The 23899-nt window shown below is 37.0% G+C and overlaps 1 protein-coding gene across 2 annotated transcripts in view; it reads right to left on the bottom strand.

The window, feature by feature from the left end:
* The window catches only part of GPC6 (glypican 6), a 1058679-nt gene that overhangs the window by 246396 nt on the left and 788384 nt on the right, over positions 1-23899 (bottom strand). The gene's annotated exons all lie outside the window — the stretch shown is intronic.

The raw sequence follows: 23899 nt of genomic DNA, 5'->3' as shown, positions 1-23899 counted from the left end.
TCTCATCACCTCTCTGTACTCTACTCTCTAGAAACTGCTTGCAGTTCTGCCAAAGACTCCAGATGCCAATCCAATGGTTCACAGTAGTGGTAGTGAGTCCAAGAACAATGCTACTTATGACAAACATCACTGATGATGGAAAATGGAAAAGAAAATGATGCTAAACTTATTCCAGTTAAAGGATTGTCCTTTATTCTAAGATTATTCCTTTTTCTATGACCTTGGTGTTAAAACATCCTTTCCTTTCAAATAATGATGGTGAGTGTAGCTGGTTGTTTTAAAGATGGTCTTAATTGGCAATAAAAATATGTGGTGACTCTATATCCATTTCCTAAATAGTTTTTGAAATTTGATTTCTCCACAACATTCAAATACTAGAAACAACTACAGCTTAGAGGTGCCATTCTTCTGCCAGGAAACTGCTTTGACTTCTGACATTGTCTGACTAACTTAGAATTTTTCAGGACACAACTCTTCCAGGAGGCCCCAAGCTCTCTCCTGCTACTTCTGAAGCATCCCAAGTTGGGGGTGCCTTGGTGCTCACCACCCTGTATTGGAAATTAGCTGTTTTTGTCTGGTTTTCTTGCTGTTCTGAAAGCAAAGACTTTTTTTCTAACTCTATTCTTGCTAACTCAGCACCTGATTTATTAAATTCCTATTATAACAACAACAACAACAAAATGACAGGAATCTATGTTTGGGCTGGAGTTATGGTATAATGGCTGATGCATTAACCATGTGAATTTGTCTCTCGCATTAGAGACAGCCCCTAGGAGGTAGGTGGGCTCCACCTTTTCAATTTCCCATTCCCCTGCAAGCTCTAGGACTGTCCTCTGCATATTTTGTTTTCTGTAAATGCTTACTGAATTAAACTGAAGGTAGGGCATGGAGAAAGCACAAAATTAAGATACTGAAAAATTAAGATAACAAAAGCAAGCTACACAGGGAAAGTCATTTTAGCCAAAAGGCCCTGGACAATTATTTAAGGTAACTAGACTACCTTCAGGGGCTCATTCAAGTGCACATACTTAATCATCTAACGCATAAGTCAAATCTCAGATATAATTAATTCAGTGTGCCTTAACTTTTTTTTCTCTGTGCATATGATGTTTCATTTGGTGAGGCTATTCCCTACGATGGCTCTTGGTGGCCGCATCAGAAAATTTTCATATCTGCAAATGCTAAGAAGAAAGAGAAGAAACTGTGTGGGAGTCCCATGATCAGGGCATCTTTGATTTCAGCTAGATATGTACTATTCCAATGACTCTAAAAGGGAGCTGAGATGTGTGGCTCCACATTTCTTATTTTGAAGGAAAACACTGTTAGATATTACGGGTCATACGTTATTTTGCAGGTCATACGTGTTAGTCCCGTCATTTCTCTTAAGAGTGGGTGACAAGGGGAAGAGGTGATTTCAGGCTTTGGCGCTGAACTTTAATTGCTGACTTAAAGGACAAAATTAAATAGACCTCATGTGATTTGCAAGGAGCAAATCATTTTTCTTTAGACTGTGAAAATAAGAACATCATAAGCAGCTTTAACTTTTATAAGCAACCTAGGGAAGAGGAAAGACAAGAGGCGTGGCCCCAAACAGAAACCCAGGAGTCCTCTTAGAGAAATAGCATAATATTTTGAATATAAATTTCCTACAAATACCTAAGAAGAAAATGCAACACTTATGCCTTTGCTAAAATGATGAATACGTTTTCTCTCTAAGGGTTATTTAACACTTTCCATAATTTTATTATAAATGGTCCAATAAAGTGCAACAATAAGTTATGTGCTATATTAGGAGGACAACTCATTTACGAGTAACGTGGTAATTTGTAAAACTAATGGGCATGTTTATGAGCATAAAGATTTCTAAAGAATAAATAAAATACTGTAACAGGCAAAACTGAGGCATTCAGCGTGAAGGGGACACATTCCACCAGGAGATCTAAATTTCAAGACAGTTGCCCAACTATGGAAATGTGGCCCCTCCTAGGGTCTACCTGGGCAGAGAGACAGAATAGCACAGTGTGAAGGAAATAATGCTGAACTTGGAGCTCGGATCTGCATTCGTGTCTGCTATTGCCCTTACCTAGGATTTCTAGACCTTACTTCCCATCTTTGGGATGAAGGGGTCAAAAGGCCTAATCTTTAAAAGACTGTCTAATGCTAACAGATTTTAATTAAATTTAGTAATTCAGCATTCGTAGATGGGAATCTGAATTCAACCATTTCCAGTTTGTCACGACTTTTATGTAAATGGAAAAAGAATTCAAAGGTTAGCTTCAGAAATATTAGCTTTTAACTGCATTGTAATGCATGTTGAACTTTGCAAGCATATCGATGGTATACATATTTATGTTGATTTTGCTGTTTTCTCCTAGAATGCTGTTTGCAGCTGATGATTAATATCCTAATAACTTGTTTTTAAGTGTGGCTCCAGGAAAAAAAATAAAAGGTTGCTTTTGTGTATTCATTATGTCTACCTGTCTTTGGCAGGAGGCGGATCGGTTTTGAGGATGAATATCTCACATTCGGTAATGCACACAATGGCTCCATTTACGGCGCTAATCTGGCCTCCTGTCTGTGACAGAGGTACTGTTATCAGTAATCCATGAAATACTTCTTGTTCTTTTAATGAGTTTAACATTCAGCAGAGAGGCCCAAAAAAAAAAAAAAAATTGCTGTATGTGTTCTTTTTTAGGTGCACTTATTTACTTTCCCACCCTCTTCCCCTCCAAATAATAATTGTGGAAGGGCTTATACACTGTGCAAAAAAAAGGGAAGCCCTGGATTGTGAAATCATACCTGGAAATGTTAATTTCTTAAAGCTCTACTTGACCTACGGTCTCTGTTTTAATTTTGTTTCATAAAGGGAAACAGAGGTCTTAGGTTCAAGATGGTACACCATTCCTAGGGAAGACCTAGGAATTCATACATATATTAAAATTGAAATACAAAATTAAATACTTTCTATCAATATATCTTGCGGAAGGTGAAATGACTACATTTCTGTAGTTATTCCATGTTTGTTCTGATTTTTCAGTTAGTCTTTTTTTGTTTTTAAGTATGAAGTTTTAAAAATCATGATAGTTTGGCTGTGTTCTTTATAATATGCTATTTCACACAATAGTTTTTAAAGTTAGAATTTTATTTAGGGCCCTGTGTTTTTGAAGCATTTAGATGTTTTGTGCGGTTGGGAAGGTGACTGTTAGTATCTTTGCTGGGCACATACTTGCTGCTTTACTAATACGGAAACCCAGACAGAGGCATAGGGTCATTTTCTAATTCTCATGTCCCTCTTTTCTCTTAGTCCAGTGCCTGACACACAGAAAGTATTCCTTATCTCCTGAATGAATGACTAGGTGAAAGCTGCTCTTCAAAGTCCCAGGATGAGAATCAACATTCCATAGGAATAATATTTCAGAAGTTAAGCATGATTTCCAGTTGACATTTTACAATATACATTACAGGAATATCAATATCTGATAAAACACCCAAAACATATCTGAAGCTTTGCAATTTTATGTTACTTTATTTGCAGGTACCTTCCAATTTGCCCTGCCTACCATGCATATCGAATGCCAGAACCAAGTCTTTGAAATGTTCTGTTTACTTTAGCAAATATATCCATGGGCTCGGTCTTGATCAGGTGTTTAGTGGACACCATAGTGTATTTTATTTCAGCATCTGACATAGTGACAATGATCTGACCTAAGAAACTAACCAATATTTAGGAGAAGGATTAAATGGCCTTTGTGCCCTGCAAATGCTGTACCCTTCATATAAGTAAGTCTTCTGGCAATAATACTCTAGACTTTAGTGGCTTATTTAGATGAGGGAGGTAGTGGAGACTTTAAGTACTATGAGAGGCCCGGGGGCGGGGGGGGCCTCAGAGAGAATGTTCTGTTGAGCTGGTAGAGATTTGTAAACATAGAAGAGTTCTTGCTGGTCTCTTCATTTCCTTCATTTTACAAATAAAGAAAACAAGTCCCAGGTAGAGTAAACAACCTCTTCAGGGAGCTTCTTCCATGAGACCTCAATGTCTTGGTCAGACTACAATCCTCAGGAATGATGACAGTCCTAATGACAAGAATTTTCAAGATTTGCACATATTTCAAAATAGAGAGGCAAACTTTGCTGAAAACATGTCATTCCTTTGGCACTTCCATTTTAATCCTACTGAGGTCATCACGTGTGAGGAATGGTTTTGCGGAACTGTTATGACACTTATCCGATGCTAAATACATTTACAGGAAGCAAACAGGAAACATTCAGCTAGAATCACCCTAGAGAAGCTAGGAGTTCCATCAGTTCTGCAGCAGCTTTGCCCCGCTGAGTTTTCTGTACTGCACACTTGAACCCCCAACTATAAAGCTACCACAGTCTCCTTGTCTCTGGCATTACTTTTCCCCATGGGTGTTCTCCACATGTTTCATTTACAGAGGGGGCAGGGAGGGTTCCAAGGTCAGTGGAGGTTACAGGCAGAATCTATTCCCTCTTTACTAGTCTTTGGGAAATCTCCCTCTCTCTCTCTGTCTTGCGTTCACATTAATCTGTTTTCCTTGATGATTATTCACTATGAAACCCTTTGTTTTTCTTTTTGTTTTTTCATAATGCTTTTGCTGAGCCAAAGAACAGTTCTTAAAACATGTTCACTTGAACTAGCTACTCTCATCCTTAAGCCTGATGTTTTGAAGAAGGCAAATTCTATCTTATTTTACATCTTTGAGAGACTGAAGAAGCAGACTCACAGATGTTCAGAACTTGCCCAGGGTTACATAATTATTTTGAGATGCAGCCAGTTTGGATTCCAAGGGTTCTGACTCCAGATTCAATGCTCTCTCCTATTTATGTGTTGTGCCTGTTTTTGGATTCTAAACCACTTTTAAAAAATGATCCATAAGATTACAGATTTTTCTTAGTGATCTCATGTATACAGAGATTGAAGACCTTCCCAAGACCATCATTTCACAAATTAATTAACATTCAGACTTGAATAAAACTCTATGCTTGTATCATAGAGCCGTGTTAACAAAATGTTCCCAGAAAACAGCTTATTAAATCTGTCATTTTAAGTTATTTGTATTTTACCAATGAGTTAGTGTTTTCTATACGAAGTGAAATAAATATTACAGGCATAGAATAAAAATCTTTATCTTATTTTTTGAATTTTTAAAGCCCATTATGAATTGCAAGAGGTGAACTGCACAATAATACCATAAAAATAAAACAGAAAACCTTTAAAGAGGTTTTCTGCATTCCAGAAAACACACACTTATCACAGATCATAAATGCAGTCTCGGATAATTTTAAACATATGGTAAGTTTCTTCTTAAGTACTGATATTTTAGGAACCTTAATTATGCTCTAAATCTTTTTCTCATCACAGAATAATTTTGCCTTGAAAACTTGTGTAGGTAGGCTGCTACTTCTTTCCATAATATTTATAGGAGTTGGATCGGCTTACAATTTGTAATTCATTAATTCAGAATATAATTCCCCATAACTAAGGAGTTTCTTGTCTAGTTCTTCAACTCAGTAGTGCTTCATTACCTTCAACTACGAGCTGCAAAAACAAACAAATTATTTCTCAAGCACTTAACAGTCCATATGTTATAGAAACAGATGTGAAGGTGTTATACTTACTCATTCCTATGAAGTAATGCTTAGTATTTACTACTCAACTGTCAGAGTAGCTATAGGCTTATTAAAAGTCTTCTCTATTCCCACTAGGTTTCTTAATAAGGCAGAATGACTTCATGGTCTTTTTCTCTGAAGAAAAAAAAAATGCCAGAGGGCCTTGTATTCTTGAGATGCGTTAAGATGAGGTGGCTTGATGTTACTTGCCTTCATATTTCTAGCAACTAAATAGAATTTTCAAAGAGGTTTCCTACTCTAATTTCAAAATTAAATTTTAGAAACCTCAGTCCCATTCACCTTTCCTTCTGACAGTCCTGAGGATCTCCTGTCTGCTCAGAACGCCTATGGAGGCTGGGTTTTTACATTTGCTGAGCACACCAAATATATTTCCTATCCTAAGATAGTGGTATAATAGTTACTTGCATTTATATATTTCTTTCAGAATTATGATTTGTTTCCCATTACTTCACTGTAGAAAACTGAGAGTATAAAAGATAACAACCGCTCCTTTGTATTTCATCAACTGCCTGCCTGACTTAGGAATCTAAGATAAAATTACAAAAAGCCAGGAGGCTTAGTGGACAGAGTTAGTCTTAAAATTAAAAAGTTAACTCTGGGGCTTCCCTGGTGGCACAGTGGTTGAGACTCTGCCTGCCAATGCAGGGGACACGGGTTCGAGCCCTGGTCTGGGAAGATCCCACATGCCGCGGAGCAACTGGGCCCGTGAGCCACAACTGCTGAGCCTGCGTGTCTGGAGCCTGTGCTCCGCAACAAGAGGCCGCGACAGTGAGAGGCCCGCGCACCGCGATGAAGAGTGGCCCCCGCTCACCGCAACTGGAGAAAGCCCTCGTACAGAAACGAAGACCCAACACAGCCATAAATAAATAAATAAATAAATAAAAATTAAAAAAAAAAAAGTTAACTCTGACAGTAAAATCGTTAGATGTTCTTTCTGCTTAAAAAATTATATCCTTCAATATTGCATGTAAGAATGTTCATTTCTGTATTATTTATAACAATAAAAAACCCAACATATCCTAAATGCTAATCAATAGGAGAACAGTTAAATATATCATGGTCCATCCATGTAATGAATATGATTCCATCACCAAACAGAACTGTATATGTTAACGTAGAAAAAGGTATAGGTATACAAATTTTTTAAATCTGCAAAATGGTATGCATAATATGATCGCATTTGTATTAAAAAATGATGGATTCAATAGATCTATCTGCTAATGCATATGAAGAAATTTCTGGGAAGATTCATCATCATCATCATCACTTATTAAGCATTTACTATATGCCCAGCACCATGCTAAAAACTATATATGCATTCTCTCATCTAAGCCTCACAGTGATCCACTAGGTTAGATACAAGCATTGACTCTGTAATACACATGTTGAAACTCAGGAATAGGGGCTTAAGTTATTTGTTCAAGTTCCCAGAGCTAATCACTCATGGATCTGGGCTTAAAATATATGCAGTTGGTTTCCACTGTCTATCCTCTTAGTAAGCAAGCATGAACTCTCTAACAAAAGCTTTAAAATATGTGTTTGTAGAATGACTTTGGAACTTCTAAAGCCTAGTAACATTCTCTGTCTCTCCCTCCCTTTTCCCCTTTATTTCATCCAAATTCTTCACTAGAAAAGAATCAAATTTTAGAGCTAAAAGAGATCTTAGAGACATATAATCCAAGCCCCTTTGTTTAATTAACAAGTTAATTAATTGTCTTTCTCAGCACACCCTTTTCTTCTTTTATATTGAGGTATAATTACATACAGTAAAATGTGAACATCTCAAAGTGTACTGTTTGGTGAGTTTTAACAAACATATACACCCATGTAAACAACACCCCAGTCAACATGGAGAGCACCGTCATCACCCTGGAAAATTGCCTCGTTTCAATGCTCTCCCTCTCCCCCTACCAAGACAGACAAGCATTATTCTGATGTATATTTTCATAGATTAGCCCTATCTACATGAAACTTTACTGTACCTACTTTTTTGTGACTGGCTTCCTTCACTGAGCATTTTGTTTCTGAGACTCATTCATGTTGTTGCACAGTAGTGGTACAAAACTCTTATTATATAAATGAGGAAAAAGAAATACAGGAAGTGAAGTACTTTACTTGGAAGCATATAACTAGAGAGAGAAAGAAGAGGGACTAATATTTAAAATTTTCCCTCTCTGGTCCACTATACTTTCCGCTTATCCTACTGACCTCATTCATTTAAAAGAGAAAAATGTTGTTATGAATATTGGGGTGCATTTATCTTTTTCAATTAGTGTTTTCGTTTTTTCTGTATATATACCCGGGAGTGGAATTGCTGGATCATATGGTAATCCTATTTTTAGTGCTTCAAGGAACCTCTGTACTGTTTTCCATAGTGGCTCCACTGATTTACATTCCTACCAACAGTGTAGGAGGGTTCCCTTTCCTTCACCTCCTTACCAACATTTGTTATTTGTAGACTTTTTGATGATAGCCATTGTGAAAGGTTTGAGGTGATATCTAAGCAGCCATGGGGGAAGTGAAGTTGCTGCTGGTACTAGAGACACCACAAGGAGGCGGAGTGAGAAGGAAGAAGTACTCTGGCTTCTTTCCTTCTCTGGAAGCAAGAGTACCTTTGATTGGTTGAACTGACTCAGAAGCTAAAGGACAAGGGATCCTGGGAAATGTAGTTCCCTACTATATAGAGGGGAGTAGAAGAAAGAAGAAATACAGATCTGAGAGTAAGCAGCAGTTGTCCAGCACAACTTACAGCTCATTCACTATAGCTTCCATTCATTCTGAGGTTAAAGATAAGTGAGATTCCTCACTATTTCAATTCGATATTGTGGGCTCTAAATGCTGAGTAACTATAGCATATTTTTAAAATGTGCTAAAAGCTCATTATAAATGACTATATAATTGAATACTATAAATGTCACAATTTAATAACTCTACAATGCAATCATGAAACTTCAAAATTTAGAAGGGAGGCTTTAGTCTGAATCTTTAGTTTCCTGCTGAAGCAAATTGAGGTCCAAAGAAGTTAAGGAGAACTTCAGAGAAATGCTCATAGATACTAATGAAGATACTGGTTTATGTTTTTGAGAAACATGGGTATAGAAAAGAGTCATTATGAAAAGAAAATGGGAATCTAAAACGTGATCGTGGTAGTCTTTGACATTGTTTGACATAACCTGAGGTTTCTACTCCTTCCAGATAGAGATATGCCAACATGAGGGATGATGGCAACTTCTTCATACAAAGGATTAGAAAAGTCAGCAGTGGTGTTTGCCAGATCTTTCCAGTTCTCTTCATTTCTGGTCACATGGCAGGATTGCAGTGCTTGGCTCCCTTTTGGTTAGGTGGAGCCAAGTGGTTTGTCCTGGCTGGTCAGTTGTAATATTCTGTCACTTCCAGGGCAGAACAACTAATTACCCATTCAAGACCAGCCATGGCCAGAACTCCCATCTTCCCTCTGTCAGAGTGACTGGTAAAATTCCAGATAGCAACTGCTCTATCCCCTTGGGTTGAGAGCGAGGACACACGGTGCAGGCTCCTTACCTGACACATAATAGGTATGTAACCTAAGAAAGAAAAGAACCTTTGTAGTTCAGGCCACTGATATTGGGCAGATACAATGATCTACTGTTCTCCATATAAGAAGTCCACAACTACAAACAAATCACCTTGCAAATGATTATGACTTATGTTGCCCTTTGTAAAGTAATAATGAAAATATTCCCACTTAAAAGATTTAATTTAACTCAGTTAATGATCCACCCAAGAGAAGATGAATAATCATGTTCCTGATAAAATGGATGCTTCCTGAATTTTTCATCAAGTCTAATGTGTTTCCCCCAAAATAAACATATTGATATTAAAACCTAACAGAAGACATATTTTAATGCTAGAAAATGTAATTATGTATAATTAAGTGGTGATTAATAAGAGTTGAGAAAGAAAAGATGTGCGGAAAGAAACGCAGTATCACCTAAAATAGAATTCCATCTCCTATAGGGCAGCAGAAATAATCACTATTGTGGACTGTATGAAATTGTCTACAAAGCAACCTATGACCCTTTGATTAACTCTTTGATCATTAACACCTTCTAATTCCTAATCTGGCTTTCTAGACACCTTAATGTGAGAAAAGAGATACCCGGATAGCAGATAGGAATATTCAGAAACAAGGAATAGATATTCTCCCATCTCACCCTAAAGATGAATTAAAAAATCAGCTTTCTGAACACGTAAAGCTAAACTGGTCACCTGTGGTGACCTCATTCCCATGTAGCCATCTGGATGGCAGTGCGCAAGCACTCTTCTTGCTTTTACTACTGAAACAACAATAATTTAGCAGAACATTATCTGCCCATTTTTAACCAGGAATGACCAGGGACTGGTCTGGAAGCACAAGACCCTAGGCTTTAGGAATTTTACCATGTACATCTATGTAAAGGCCCCTTTGCCACATCATAGGTTCAAATCACTCTAAAGAGTGAACAATATAGGTTTTGTATATAAACATAAATCTTAGGCTTTCTGGCTTTTGGATATTAAGTTCAGTTGTTAGATCCTATGCCCAGATTTCAAGTAAGAAAACAATTAACTATAACTAGAAATGGCTAGCACATATTTTTTCCCCCTAAAGCGATAACACAATTTAAAGATTTCTCAAAGTCAAAAATGAATGAAATCTTATAGATTTTGACCTTTTGATCTTTATAACCAGAAACAATTTTACAAAGTACTGTAAAGAGATACTTAGTCCCTAGCTAATGGCTGACTGAAAGCAGTTTTCAGAACAACAAAATTTATTTCAGAAAAATGAGGATTTTGATACTGTGAAATTTTACTTGTACCTTAACACAGAAATTAACTGGGTCAACTTCTTATGTTAACCATATATGCAGAAAGAGCATGTGTACTGGTCAAAAAAATTACGGAAGAAATAAAGGAAACAAGTTATAATATTTGACATCATTTTTACCCTTCCTTTCTATTCATTAAGGAAAAGATGACATTAAATATTTAGCAAGCATATAAATAATAGATAAACCAGAAATTAATTTTTAGAGGACCTAAGCATTTTGAAAACAAATAGAAAATTTAATTTCTTCCTGGAAGAAAGTCACTAAAAGCCATTATTATATTTGCTTTTTAAAAAAGGCTCACAATGGTGAGCATAAATTTGAAATCTGCCTCAACATAATAGATCAATATAGGTATTTCTTTATTTGTATGACCCTGGCCTGACTGTGGTTTTTATCATCATCTCTCCCTATATTTTTTTATTTGAAATATTTTACATAAATAAAATAATATAAATTCCTTTACATGAAGATATATTGATATATGTTATTGACATTTGGCATGTAATACATACTGTTATATATTATATCATAATATATAATAAAGGTATATAAAATAATGAATTACACCTACTTTAAAGCTTAAGATGCACTAGACTTTCTTTGCGTGGCTTGAGAAACCCCCCTGGGTCCCACCTCAATTGTATCCATCTAACTCCTCCCACAAGCGGGGCTGCTTCTTCCGCTTTTGTATTTTTTCCTTTCTGCTTGATGTAGTTTTACTATGCATGGATATTCCTTAAACAATATGCCAATAATATTTTATGTTTTCGGATTTTACTCCTTCTAGTGGTTTCACCGCTCTACATTTTTTTCTCATTTTTTCCCCAGTAATTGTGTCTAAGTAAAAATTCTACAGTAATATTCAGGAAATGCTGGAAAATGAAAATCATCTCTGAATATCAAAAGCTTTTTAAGATACTTGAGACATTTGATATTAAAGATAATTATTATCAGGAGACTGAGGCAAAGGGCAGAAGAGAGAAACTTGAAAAGCATACAATTATTTTAAGAATAAAATAGTGAAAGTACCCAATGGAAGCCTAGAGAATGTTTCCCCGATAGCAGATTTCAGCATAAATCAAGAAATGGCATCACTGGACTTTGATTATTTAGCTGCACAATTAAATAACAATTCTTATTAATTCACTAAGTTAACACATATTTATTGAATGTCTACTATACGCCTGGGGAAAGGAAATACTGAAGTTAAAAGAAAAAAAAGCAAAATGAGTGTCGTCTGGCTTTTCAGAGTAACCACACCTTGTGCATTCTTGGCTGTTTGGTGTGACGACAGAGGCACTGGTCTGAACCCTTTGGTCGCAATCGTAACTCCCAGAATTCCTTGAGGCTTTGAAATTATTCACTGATTCCCAACCAGAAGATGATGGAAATTCATATCCCCAAAATGGGAGAGGAGCAGGAACTCCATGAAAATGCTTCTCTTTTCCCTTTTGATAATAAATATCTTTTCCCTACTGTAAAATAATTCTGAGATTATGGAGAAAATAATTTTCATCCATGACAGCTTTTAAAACCCTAATTTGAAAAACAAACAAGAAAAACAGACTATTTCTTCTAAGAAACGGCTTCTTTTCATTAATGAAAGTGCAGTTTATAAACAAGAATTTGGAAGTTTTGGAAGAGACATGGAAGGGGTTGGAATGATTTGGGAGATTCTTGTAGAAATTTCTAGAAATTTAGTAAGGAATCTTTCAGTTTCAGAATTAAAAACTGCATTATCCAGAGATTTATTTTTTGCAACTTGCTTAGGTGAGATTACACAAGGTGAGTGCATTAGTGAAACAGTTTTACTACCCTCACAGTTCTAAAAAATATATACGTGTATATACATACATACATATATGTGTGCATATATATATATGTATATATATAAATCCCTCACTCCATGGATGTAGGGTTCTGATCTCTCTTCACAGACAGGTCACAATGTCAAAATATCAGACTTTTCCCCACTCCATATTCTGCGATTTCCAATTTCATGTCTTCACTGCAGCAACACATAACAATAATAATAGGACACAACTTCTCTTCTTTCAAAGCTTATTATTTTTATATCTTTCTCCAACTGAAATGGCAAGAAGGAACACTAGAAGTGGAACTAATTTGTCTGGGGGCATTTCATGAACATGTTACCAGGCAATTTGTGGGATAAATTGAAAAACAAGTAAACAAAATACAAAGCAAAAAAAATCCTCCAAAACATAACTTAAACCATTTATGAATTATTAGAGAATCCCTACCAATAGTATTTGCCATATTTTTCCATTTTCTCTCAGATATGAAAGTTGAACTAAGAGCCACGCATGAATCTCTGACCAACAAGTTACTGACTTTTACCAAGACACAATATCTGTGCTCCTTCTGTATGGGTATATTGTTTTTCCTTTGTAAGAGATGGTTATTACATAGATTTCTAGTCTATATAAACTAACAATACCAATACATGAGTAAAATCAGCATATTTTTGTGGTGTGTCATATAAAATATATCATCTGTATCTCAAAAAAAAGAACACGCCTTAACAGAAATTCCTTCTCTAGAAATCAGACACTTTAAGTATCAGAAATAGCTCATTTTGTGATACTATGAAAGGTGCCATGTTTTATTTATTTATTTTTTCAGACCGAGTTTCTATCTAGATCATGATATGTTCAATTCAGTGAGAAGCATTCAATTTATCACCAAATGCTATGTCTCTTAGGGAAAGAGATTTTTTTTAATAGTTATTCATTTTGAAGAATTCCTTTTCTGAAAGCTACTGGAAGGCCACATAACCTTATCTTCAAGATCATCTTCACAGCCCTTGGAAATCCTGGGAACAAACTACCCAGGAGAGACCAGCACTGATGTATCAGCTAGCTTGATTCTGACCGCTGCCTCAAATTATGTCTCTCAGGTGCTCTCAGATTTCGAAAGCAGATTTCTTTGTTTTTTTTGCCCCCATTACAAAAGGAGTTTAGTGAAGCAAGCAAAGAAATGTGCAGGGAGCAATGCTGTGTAGCCAGCACTTACAAGTTGTTATAAAACTCGCAACCTTTCTTATACAGAATAGGGATAATTAAATATTTGTTGGAAAAGATAAATGCATTTTAAAAATCGGCTCCTTAAAAGCCATACCTGTGCATTCTGCTTCACTATTCTCAACGTCAAGGTTGGCCTATGTAGGGAAACCTCCCCGATTGATAAAGGAACAGCCCACACTCAGATTTTGGGGTGTTTATCATGAGTCCTGCTTCCACTACTCTAAGTATACCTTCCACCAAGAGGTAGCTTTTCCACAGTCATCTCAAACTTTTATCTCAAATTGGATTTCTTTCCCTTAAGACCATTTCCCCCACTGCCATGACTGTCTTAATGGATGACACCATTAACTTCCTGGAATCAGAAACTTGGGAGTTCTACTGGTTGTTTCTATCCTGCTTACACCATCCATTCAGCCGGTCACCAAGTCCTGTTGACCCTGACATTGTTATGGGTCCCCTCTACTCTGTCCTCGCTGGTGCTTCTCTGGTCCAGGGCCTCAGCTCCAGGAAGGGATGGTTAGGAAAGTCTAACCTGGGCCCCTGCCTTTGGTCTCTGCCTCCTTCACCCCTCACACAGCCATAAAATGGACTTTTCCAGTTACTGTTTAAACCTTTCAGAGACTCCCGATCCTTGTGGAATGAGGTTCAAGTTCTTGGGTGTGAGCGAAAGGGCCATGCCTGATGTACATCCCCCGCCAGACTCGTCTTCTCTCTACCCATCTACTCTACTCATTCCACCTCTGTCATGTTTCAATGTTTACATCTCCCTTCCCTCCCATTGTGTACAATTTCCCCCTTCTTTGCCTGGGAAGTGCTTCTCTCCAAGTCTGAGGAGGCTTTTCTGATCTACCCCCATGGACTCATCACTTCTTCCTGTGTTTTTATACAGTGAAGTCCTTGAAGGCAGGAAGCATGACTTGGTCATCCTTGTATTGATATTACGGGTGCCAAGCACTGTGCCTGGCCCTTGAGGGGCTTGTCATAACCATTTGTTAAATAAACACATGAGGTAAATGGCCAAGATACACACGATTCACAAAACTGAAAGGAGAAAGTAGGAAATAGGAAACTGAGAACAACTTGAACTGTATGTAAGTAAACTGGATGTAGATGAAGAGTAATGCTCTAAAAATGAAAGTGCTTGAAGAAAACCTAAATGAACGCATGGACTTGGCAACTGCCATTCTAAGGATGGCTTTACTTATTTTTCAAAGGGTGTGTAATGGGGCTATAAAGTCACATTTTGAAAGGCATTAGACTCTCCTAATTGTGCTTTTACAAAATTAAAATCAATTTTAATTTTCTAAATGATTCCCCCTCTCCATTTGATTAGCGTAACTTATTTACCTTAGTAATTCAGGGAAAATATTTTGTACAGCATTCTGTTTAATATTAGCACATCTGTACCCAGAGAAGCTTCTATGCCTAATAAGAACGTTCGGTGATCTAGATTTAATCTAATATTTGTCTGACTTCACCCACTGAATAAACGTGGCTCATTAGTGTCAAACACACAGAATCTTTGTTTTTCATGACTGTAAACCTGACCTTTGAAATGTAATCTTGTGGTCTTAAGATTAGCATCCAATAAATCACAACATGAGTTATAGCAAATACTTCCTCCTTTCCCCCTCCTCCTCTTTCTTTCCAACACAAACACACACACAAGAAATCATTTAAGAGCTCAAAGATTTGCAGGATATTTTTGGTGCTTTTATCTCTCAGTTTCTAAAAAGTGATATATAATATGTCATCTCATATTGATATTTATGTCACTACATATTAGTAACCAAGACAGGGAATGGAATCAGATATAACATACTTTATGCAACAAGACACAACTATTAAAGTACAAGGTATATGAATTAAGTTTACAGATGCCAAGTACAACTATGTTTGACATGCCTGTTATAAAATAGGGGCTTAAAATATATATTAACATGATGAATAGTTAAATTTTGGGGGAAATGTTTATATTTAACAAAGTGTTCAGGTTTGTAAATTTTTTACTCCAATTACAAATGTAAAATAATATGTAACCCTGCTGTATATTTTATAGCTTAGGCTTCATTTAAGGATTTTTCCAGTGCACATGTTTAAAAAATATTTTAGATATTTTCAAAACATATTTCTGTGATATTTTCAAATATTGGTATTTAAATATTTACTAATTGTGTTTTTCTATGTCTCATGATTTTTTCCAGTTTTCAATATATTGAAAGGATTCATGGGATTCATGATATAACTCATATATCAGAATTGCTAAAATATTATGAAATGATTTTTAAACCTTTTTGAAATATTTCAGTGAGATATTAGCAAGAATCAATGCAAAGGCAACAGGGATTTTTTTCTTTAGTTTTCTAAATAGCAAAGACAGAAGCTTAAAAGCATTTTAATAATAAACAACTACAGAAGTACACACATTCTGGAAACAAATTAGGTTATGGTTGTATGTTGGAAGAGCGTCAAAAACCCACAAAGTGAGTAAGAGTGATTTCTGAAGTGAGCATTAAAATTCAGTGTACATTGCTTCCTATGATGTTGAACCTTTATCTGCAAAATGAGAAAGTTGGAGAGATTTTTGCAGCAATTTAAAATATGGAAATAGCTCTCTTCTTGCTGATTTACGACGTGTGTGGAGTAGTGAATGAGTGAACTCGAGTTTAGCATGGGAACAATTTTCCACCAAATAACATTTCAGGCTTAATCCTGCAGGATGGTTTCATCTATTTCTCATCTTCCTCGTAGGCCAAAACCACCCTGTAAAGACTCCTGGATCACACAGAGTTGTCGGACTGGTCATCCAACCCAGTTATAACTCTGGGCAAAGCCAAACCTAACACATGTCAGGGAGAGAGTTATTTATAATACACTCTACTTTAAAATACTGTGGAAATGTCAGAGGTCCCAAGAGTTTGAAACACAGTACAGTCAGTTTGGACATGGCTTTGAATCCAGGCAGAGCAATCTGAGATTGAATCTCTTGTTTTTTAGATCTGTAAAATGGAGCTGAGACTTCGTGGAAGATTAAATGAGAAAAGGCTTGCAAAATGCCGGCCCAACACAAATCATGGCACACAGCGGTCTCAAAAAACATCAGTTGTGTTCTAAATACGTACTGTTTTAAATTGTTGCTTTTGCTTCTATACTTCCTTGAAACAGAAAAATGTTTTTTATTGGTACTCATAGAATAATCTCCCAAGAAGGACCTTTAAAATTGTGATGTAGGTAAGGTTGGAATGGGTGGGGGGTACCTTTCTTCTGATTTCTTACCCCTTTAAGCAGTATTTCAGTTAGACTGTTCTTTTGGGTACCCCACATGCTAGCTTAGTGGTTTTCAAATTGTTTAGATGTAACAGCAGCACTTTTTTTTCCAAATAAAATTTTCAGTTGAATCCCGATAGATAGAGATATGGGTCATATCAGAGCAGTTTTTTTGAAGCGGGAGATGGGTGGTGGGATGGAGAGGCACAGGGGCCTGAGGACCCCCAGAACTGTTCATAGTGTGAAAAATACTGAACTTGACCAATGCTGTTCCAGCAAGAGTTCACAGAGGTGTGGTCCACAGGTCTATTTTAAGAATTTTAAGGGAAAAACACTTGATATAGAATCTAAAAAAATCATCTGGATGACTGACAAATAACTGTATACTTAGAATATGTCTGTTCCCACATTTTGTTTGGGTTCACAGTCATGTTGGTTTCTAGCTCTCATCTAAGTGGATAACACTCTACAGATAATGTATCGGTAAGCATTGCTGTGTACCCTAATTTCAAGGATAATAATCATCCAGTGTCCATTATAGTCCTGTTACATTATTTTTATTTTCAGTTATAAAAATGAAACTTCTCTTTCTCAGGGATAATTACGGATTGAAAAATATTTTTATTGCATGACTGTCGTTTCTCAAGTTATTTACTAAACTGAGATTTGGATGTGACATTCTAAACACTGCAAAGTGTGATAAAATAACATACACATTTAATTATTTCTGGCTGCAGAGAAAAGAATAGAGGCGGACTTAATTTTTGCTTTTGTGCCAAACAAATGTCAAACAGCCACAGGGTTGGAATGAAGATGAACAGCAGTTACAAAGGGGGAAAGAGGTGGGGTTGGCGGAATGGCGTTCTAAAGCACGCGGTGGACCTTTCAAAGGGGTTCAGGCATTACTTGGCGCTGAAAAACTCTGCGTTAGATCTTTAAACAACACTGACCCTTCATTACATCTACCTGTCTCATTTCCTCCGGGACTGCACTCTCTTAATCTTTTTAATGGCCCCTTTTTAATACGCCGTGCCTCCTGGGTGATTTTAGACATTTTAACAGAGATCACCTGGAGGTCGACAGTGCAGGCTGGTGTGGAATGGATGCGGTGCTCCTGAAACCATACTCCTACATGGCTGTCTGTCTTATTTAATCAGAGGAGAACTCACTGGCCTCCCTGAAGACTTGATTCATTGATTCCTCTTACACTTTTCCCCACATTCTCACTTTCCTTAGCCTTTATTTATAGAGTATATCTTTATATTTCAAAACCCTTATCAGTTTAATTCAATCGTGGGGCACAAACAGTACTTCAGTGTGATCAATTCCATGGTGCACGAAGCAAAATGGAATGTTTTCTCAGTTGGAAGATGCTCTCAGTTGCTAGACCCACACTGACTTAATACCAGTTTTTTAGGAAAAAAGAAACAGTATATATTAAGTACACAATCAGTTTTGAGTTGCCTTCCAATTTCATCCTGATTTCAGAAACATTGACTACAAAGAAACCTTGCATCTTAGAAGAATTATGGTAAGCGACTAAGACCAAGTTTAACCACCAATGGTTGTAAGTCACATGCAAGGGAAACTGTGGCCAGGTGCAGGGGTTTTCCACGTGACCCGTACTGAACCCTAACATTCTTGCAAAACCTTCTGACATCTCCCTGTTTCTGCTTTTGACCACCTATCAGCTGTTCTCAGCACAGCATTTAAAGAGTCATCCTATTCTGATGACTTATTTCGACTGCCGTGAACCCACACTCAGAGGAAAGCCAGTGGTGTAGGAGCTAACCAGTTCTAAAGAGGTGGCTATTAAATTTTTAGGAATTTTGCAAGCTGGTTAGACAGAGCCATTGTTAAAAATTAAATTATATAAACCTATGATTAAATAAATTATTTGTAAAACAATGGTACCAAATACTCAAAACTTATCGCTTTCTAATTATTTTACTACATTTTACAATTATATATGCCCTTGCAGTGATTTACATGTTTTACCTGCATGTTAGAAATACTACAGAAGAGTGCACCTCTACACTTCTCTTCCCAGCTCTACGTTCAGCAATTCAGTCACACATGAACTCAGCCCCAGCAAGAGTATTTCCATCATTGCAATTGGAAATGCTACAAGTCAAAGCCAAGACCCTCCTGGCCATTGAACATTACCAGTCTTCCACTGAAGTAAAACTAAGTCCTTCCACAGGCCTGTAAAGCCCTCTGAGATCTGGCTCCTTGCTACCTCTCAGACCTCATCCATTACTTTCCCCTCCTTCCTTCCACTCTAGCCATACTGGTGTCCTTACAAGGTCTGACTCACTGCACAGCTCTAGGGGGCACCAGTCACACTGTTTTCTGTGTAAATGGTGACTCTCTACCCCAATGCCACCCTTCTGCCAAGGTGTATAAATTCAGAGAAACTGCTCGTTCCTGTGTCTGGAAGAAGCCACACACAGTCCTGCCACAGGGCCTTTGCACTTGCTGTTCCCTTTGCCTGTAATGAACTTTCCCCCAGAGAGCCCCTTGCCTTCTCATTCACGTTTTTCAGGTGTCTGCTCAAATGTCACCTTGTCAGTGAAGCCTTCCCAGAGGATGCCATTTATAAGGACAAACTTCCACTCTCCCAACTTTTGACTCTCTTGCTCCCATCTCTGCATTATTTTTCTTCATAGCACTTATCACTAACTGATAGACTAAAATCTTTTACTTTTTACTCCATTGCTGTCTATTTTCCTCTATCACAATGTAAACTCCAATGGAGTGTAGGCTTTTTTTCATTCACTGTACCCCCAGGGCCTCGCGTATAGCAGGTGCTCAATAATATCATTAAATAAATGAGTGAATGTATGATAATTGTAACAAGAACTTTGATTTTATCTATATATAATTTTAATTTATATGTAAGTACAGACATACATATGTATATGTATATTCATACATATATAAAATAAATTTATATATAAACATGCACACACGCATACACACATATACACTCATGTATATAGACCAGGGATCTGAATATCTAGATTTGAGTTGCAGCTGTGATGCTGATGAACACATATTATTGAATCTTTACTTGAGAAGCCCCGATTATGACCAGAGTCATCCTGCGATGCAGTGAAGCCATCCATGAGAAGTGTTTCTTTTGTATATAATCAGTTTCTCTTCTGCCAGAACAACACATGGGGACCTGAATCTGATGAATTCCCTACCTTACAGACAAGGAATTGGTTTTGCTCATCACTGGAAAGAGATCAAGGCAGAAGCTTGACTTAGTTCAAGAAAGGTGGCTTATATAAGGTTTCATATATATATATATATATATGAATAAACTCTGAAAGGAAGTAGAAACTTTAGCTAAAAGGGAAAATGTGAGTTTTCCTGAATGGAGACAGAGGAGATGAAAAACAAGAAGGAAACAAACAAACAAAAACTCCACAAAGGATGAATAGAAAAAAAAAAAAGGAGAAACATCATATGTCCAAGCAGAATGACCTGGGAAACAGCAGGGATGATGGTAGGTTGGTATCTTAGACTCTCCTGCCCATTCCCCTTATTTTCCTGCATATTTCCTCCACATTCAATAATTTTAATGATCGAATTATATGCAGTTTTGCATTAAAATCCTTCTATTGATGGGTTTTAGAAATCATTTTGGACACATAAAAGGCAGACACATATCTAAAACATCTTAACCTTTATTTCAAAGAAGTCATAAAACAAAAGTTTTCAATTTTCTTAAATTACAAAAGACGCCCTCAGGAAATTAATTCTCCAAGTTTGTTCCTGTTCCCTACTCCAATAACCTCCACATCTGTATTCAGGAATCATCTGCACTTATGAAAACCTAGCTGTATTTTTGTTAATTATTTGCCCAAAGAGTAACGGTAATAAAATGGAAAGCTGAACTAAGAAGGCATCCTGTTGGCAGAGTTAAGAGTTAGTCATGTAGCCCAAGGTGCCTGGTGAAGTTTGAGTGTCCTTCCCCTCTTTACTGTCTTCCTTGTTCTTTTCTTGTGAGCAGAGCCTAACCCTGAAACTGGCACAGAGTAAGTGCTCAGTAAATATTTTTGGAGTGAATGAATGAATAGCTAAAATAAATATGATGACTTACTTGGCCTGGACCATCTTTGCTTCCTCTTCTTATGATTCTTTATAAACATGTGAGAGTTAGGTAATTGCCCTCTAAGCTCTAAACTGTAAATGGTAATTAAGACAAATGAGAGAAGCCAAATTACAGGTAGTATTTTCTCCGAGAATAATAAAAGTGGGCTATGACAACCACTCTTGATATTATTCACCTACTCAAACACTTACCGGGATTTCCATTTGTTAATGACATAGAATGATTGTTCAGGATACAACACCTTTGGAATGACAATGAAGCCCTGAGTTTCTATGTCTCAGCCACTCTATGTGTCTGGTGCTAACAGCAGAGTAGGCGAGGTGGCATGTGCAAGTCATTGTCTGCACGTTACAAATCATCTGGTGGGGAGAAAGCAGCCTTATGAGGCAGTACGCTTGTGCAACTCTGTTGGATACCCAGTAGGGAACAATGACTGCTATGGAATTAATAGGATATTAATGTAGCTGCTCTTAGTGTACTGCAAGGGTAATTGAAATACTCTGAAGCTAAAGTAATCTCAAGGGCCTCAGGAATGGGGCCTCAGTGCTCTATCTCAGAAAAAAAAAATCAATTGTTACGTTTCATTTTCATGAAAATAATAATAATTAAAATTAAAAAATCAACTCATTATGCTAGTGCCTTGAAGGTTGACAAAAACGTTGATGTTAACATGCTTGCTGAATCTGGAAAGCAGTATGTTAGAACACCTGCTGTTTGAACGCCATTACTCCCTTTAATTACTATCATCTCCACTCACACATCCTTGAAGGCAGCGTCTAGGCAACTGTAGCAATAGCATCTTCATCAGTGAGAGTGGAAATGGAAAAGACCAAGAGTTCTTTCTCCATGGTGGGAGGCAAACATAAGAGCTAGTGCTAAGAGGGGAGAGATACGGGAACATAGGTATATATATAACTGATTCACTTTGTTATAAAGCAGAAATTAACACACCATTGTAAAGCAATTATACCCCAATAAAGATGTTAAAAAAAAAAAAAGAGCTAGTGCTAATACTATTGAACTTAAGGTATGCTTGTTTAAATGCTTAAAATGGAAAGAGATCTTCTGGGAAATGATCAGTTACTCTTAGGAGGCGGGACGGTGTGATAGGAAAGAAGCCACTGGCTTTGAAGGCAGCCATACCTGGGTCATACTTCTTAATTGTAAAAGCCCGCCACCTCCTTACCCATGTGGGTTCTGAGCGGAACTGCCCTCAGGGCCTCAGACTGAAATGTTGAGATGCAGAGCCCCTGCTCCCTTGGGCCTCCTGCACACTTTTCCATGTATGGTTAGAACTTGTTTAATTTTCTCTGGTTCTGAAGCTCCATGAGTTGGAACTCTGTAACTGGCTCTCCCATCATTCTATCTCCAATACCCAGCCCAGCTCCTGGCACATAGCAGGCATTTCATCAATATGTGTTGATTTAATGAGTAGGGTTGTTGTGCAGATTAAATTAGCTAGTGTATGTAGCATACCCAGCATTCAATAACAATTAACCATCCAATTAACTATTTCTCTTCTCTCCTCAACAAACATAATTTATTAAAATGGTCAATTTATAACCCCACTACTAAAACATTGAGTTATAATGCTAATAAATACTTACTATTAATAATTATCCTGCCTTCTTCTATCAATCTCAGAAAATTAGGAGTCTCTAAACATTGAATTCCTACAATATTTCTATGAAATAGGTAAGGGGAAAATCCAGGCCCCTCACTGAAAAATCTTGATACATGTAATTAAATCATTTAGGGAGTGAAGAGAATGGCCTTAGGGTTTCTATAGGTCAACCTTGTTTAGTGAATTGGAAATATATTTTTATTTACTAAAATGTGATTTATACACAGGACTACCCATATTGTGTAAAGTGGAGATATATAAATTTTACAGTTCAAGAAAGTGGGAATAGTATAAGCATTCTTTATCAAGCATCCATAGAAGCATTTGTATGGGTTGGCCAAAAAGGTCACTTGGTTATAAGTAAAAATAAAAGACATTTTTCATTTCCACCAAGAACTTTATTGAAAGTATTCATTAACCAAACGAACTTTTTGGCCAACCCAAATAAATTTGTGTTGGGAGCTTAGGAATTCCAGCTACAAGGCCATGATTTCTCCTCTAGAATGCACAGGCTTCTGTGTGCCATCTGCGTACATGTAAATGTGCTCCCAAACTCTCTTCTCCCTGGATCACAGATTCCCAAATTCTCTCTGTGCCTAGTTGGTTCATGAACTGAGAAAGAGCCAATGAGTCTATTCTCCATTACTACAGAAGATGAAAGATTGGTTTAGAGGCAGAGAAATGATGTTAAATAAATGAAGGAAAAGGCAGCTCCCTTGTTTGAAGAGATTTATTTTCCCTTTGCTTCAAAAATCCACCTGGGACCATCTCCCTCATAACAGCTGAACCCACATAATACTAAAGGTTTGACCTCCTTCCCCCTGACATAAAACTCATTACCTATGCATTTCAAATCTTTAAAAAACCTTCAGGTGCAAAAAGGAGATGGCTAAATGGCCCCCTGGAGGCCCTTTGCAGCCACATGACTCTATTACAATGTACGGTCCTATCTGCCTAAGTACTTGGAGAGGATGAAGTACATCCTTCAAAGTGATGATTTCATTCTATAAACCTATGGCCTGGTTTCCTTAGAGAGCACTTGCCTGTGTTCTATTTTCTCAGTTGAAATCAGATAAAAATATCCACAATACTGCCTTGAGTTTAAACTAGTTGGCTCCGTTTAACACATTTAACCGTTTCATAGGAGACAGTAGAGTTTAGCGGTTGAGACACATTGATTCTCGTGGTACTTGTCCATTTTCCTAGTTGTGTGATTCTGGGTTAATAATCCAACTTTTATTAAGTCTCATTTTCAAAGTCTGTAAAGTGGGAAAATAATAGTGCTAACATTTTGTATTGTTACAAGGATTAAGCGACATAATTTATGGAAAGCACC

Source organism: Balaenoptera musculus, chromosome 18 (assembly GCF_009873245.2).
Source record: "Balaenoptera musculus isolate JJ_BM4_2016_0621 chromosome 18, mBalMus1.pri.v3, whole genome shotgun sequence".
Lineage (NCBI taxonomy): Eukaryota > Metazoa > Chordata > Mammalia > Artiodactyla > Balaenopteridae > Balaenoptera > Balaenoptera musculus.
The sequence above is the reverse complement of the archived record's forward strand: the minus strand, read 5'-3'. Positions and strand labels throughout refer to the sequence as shown.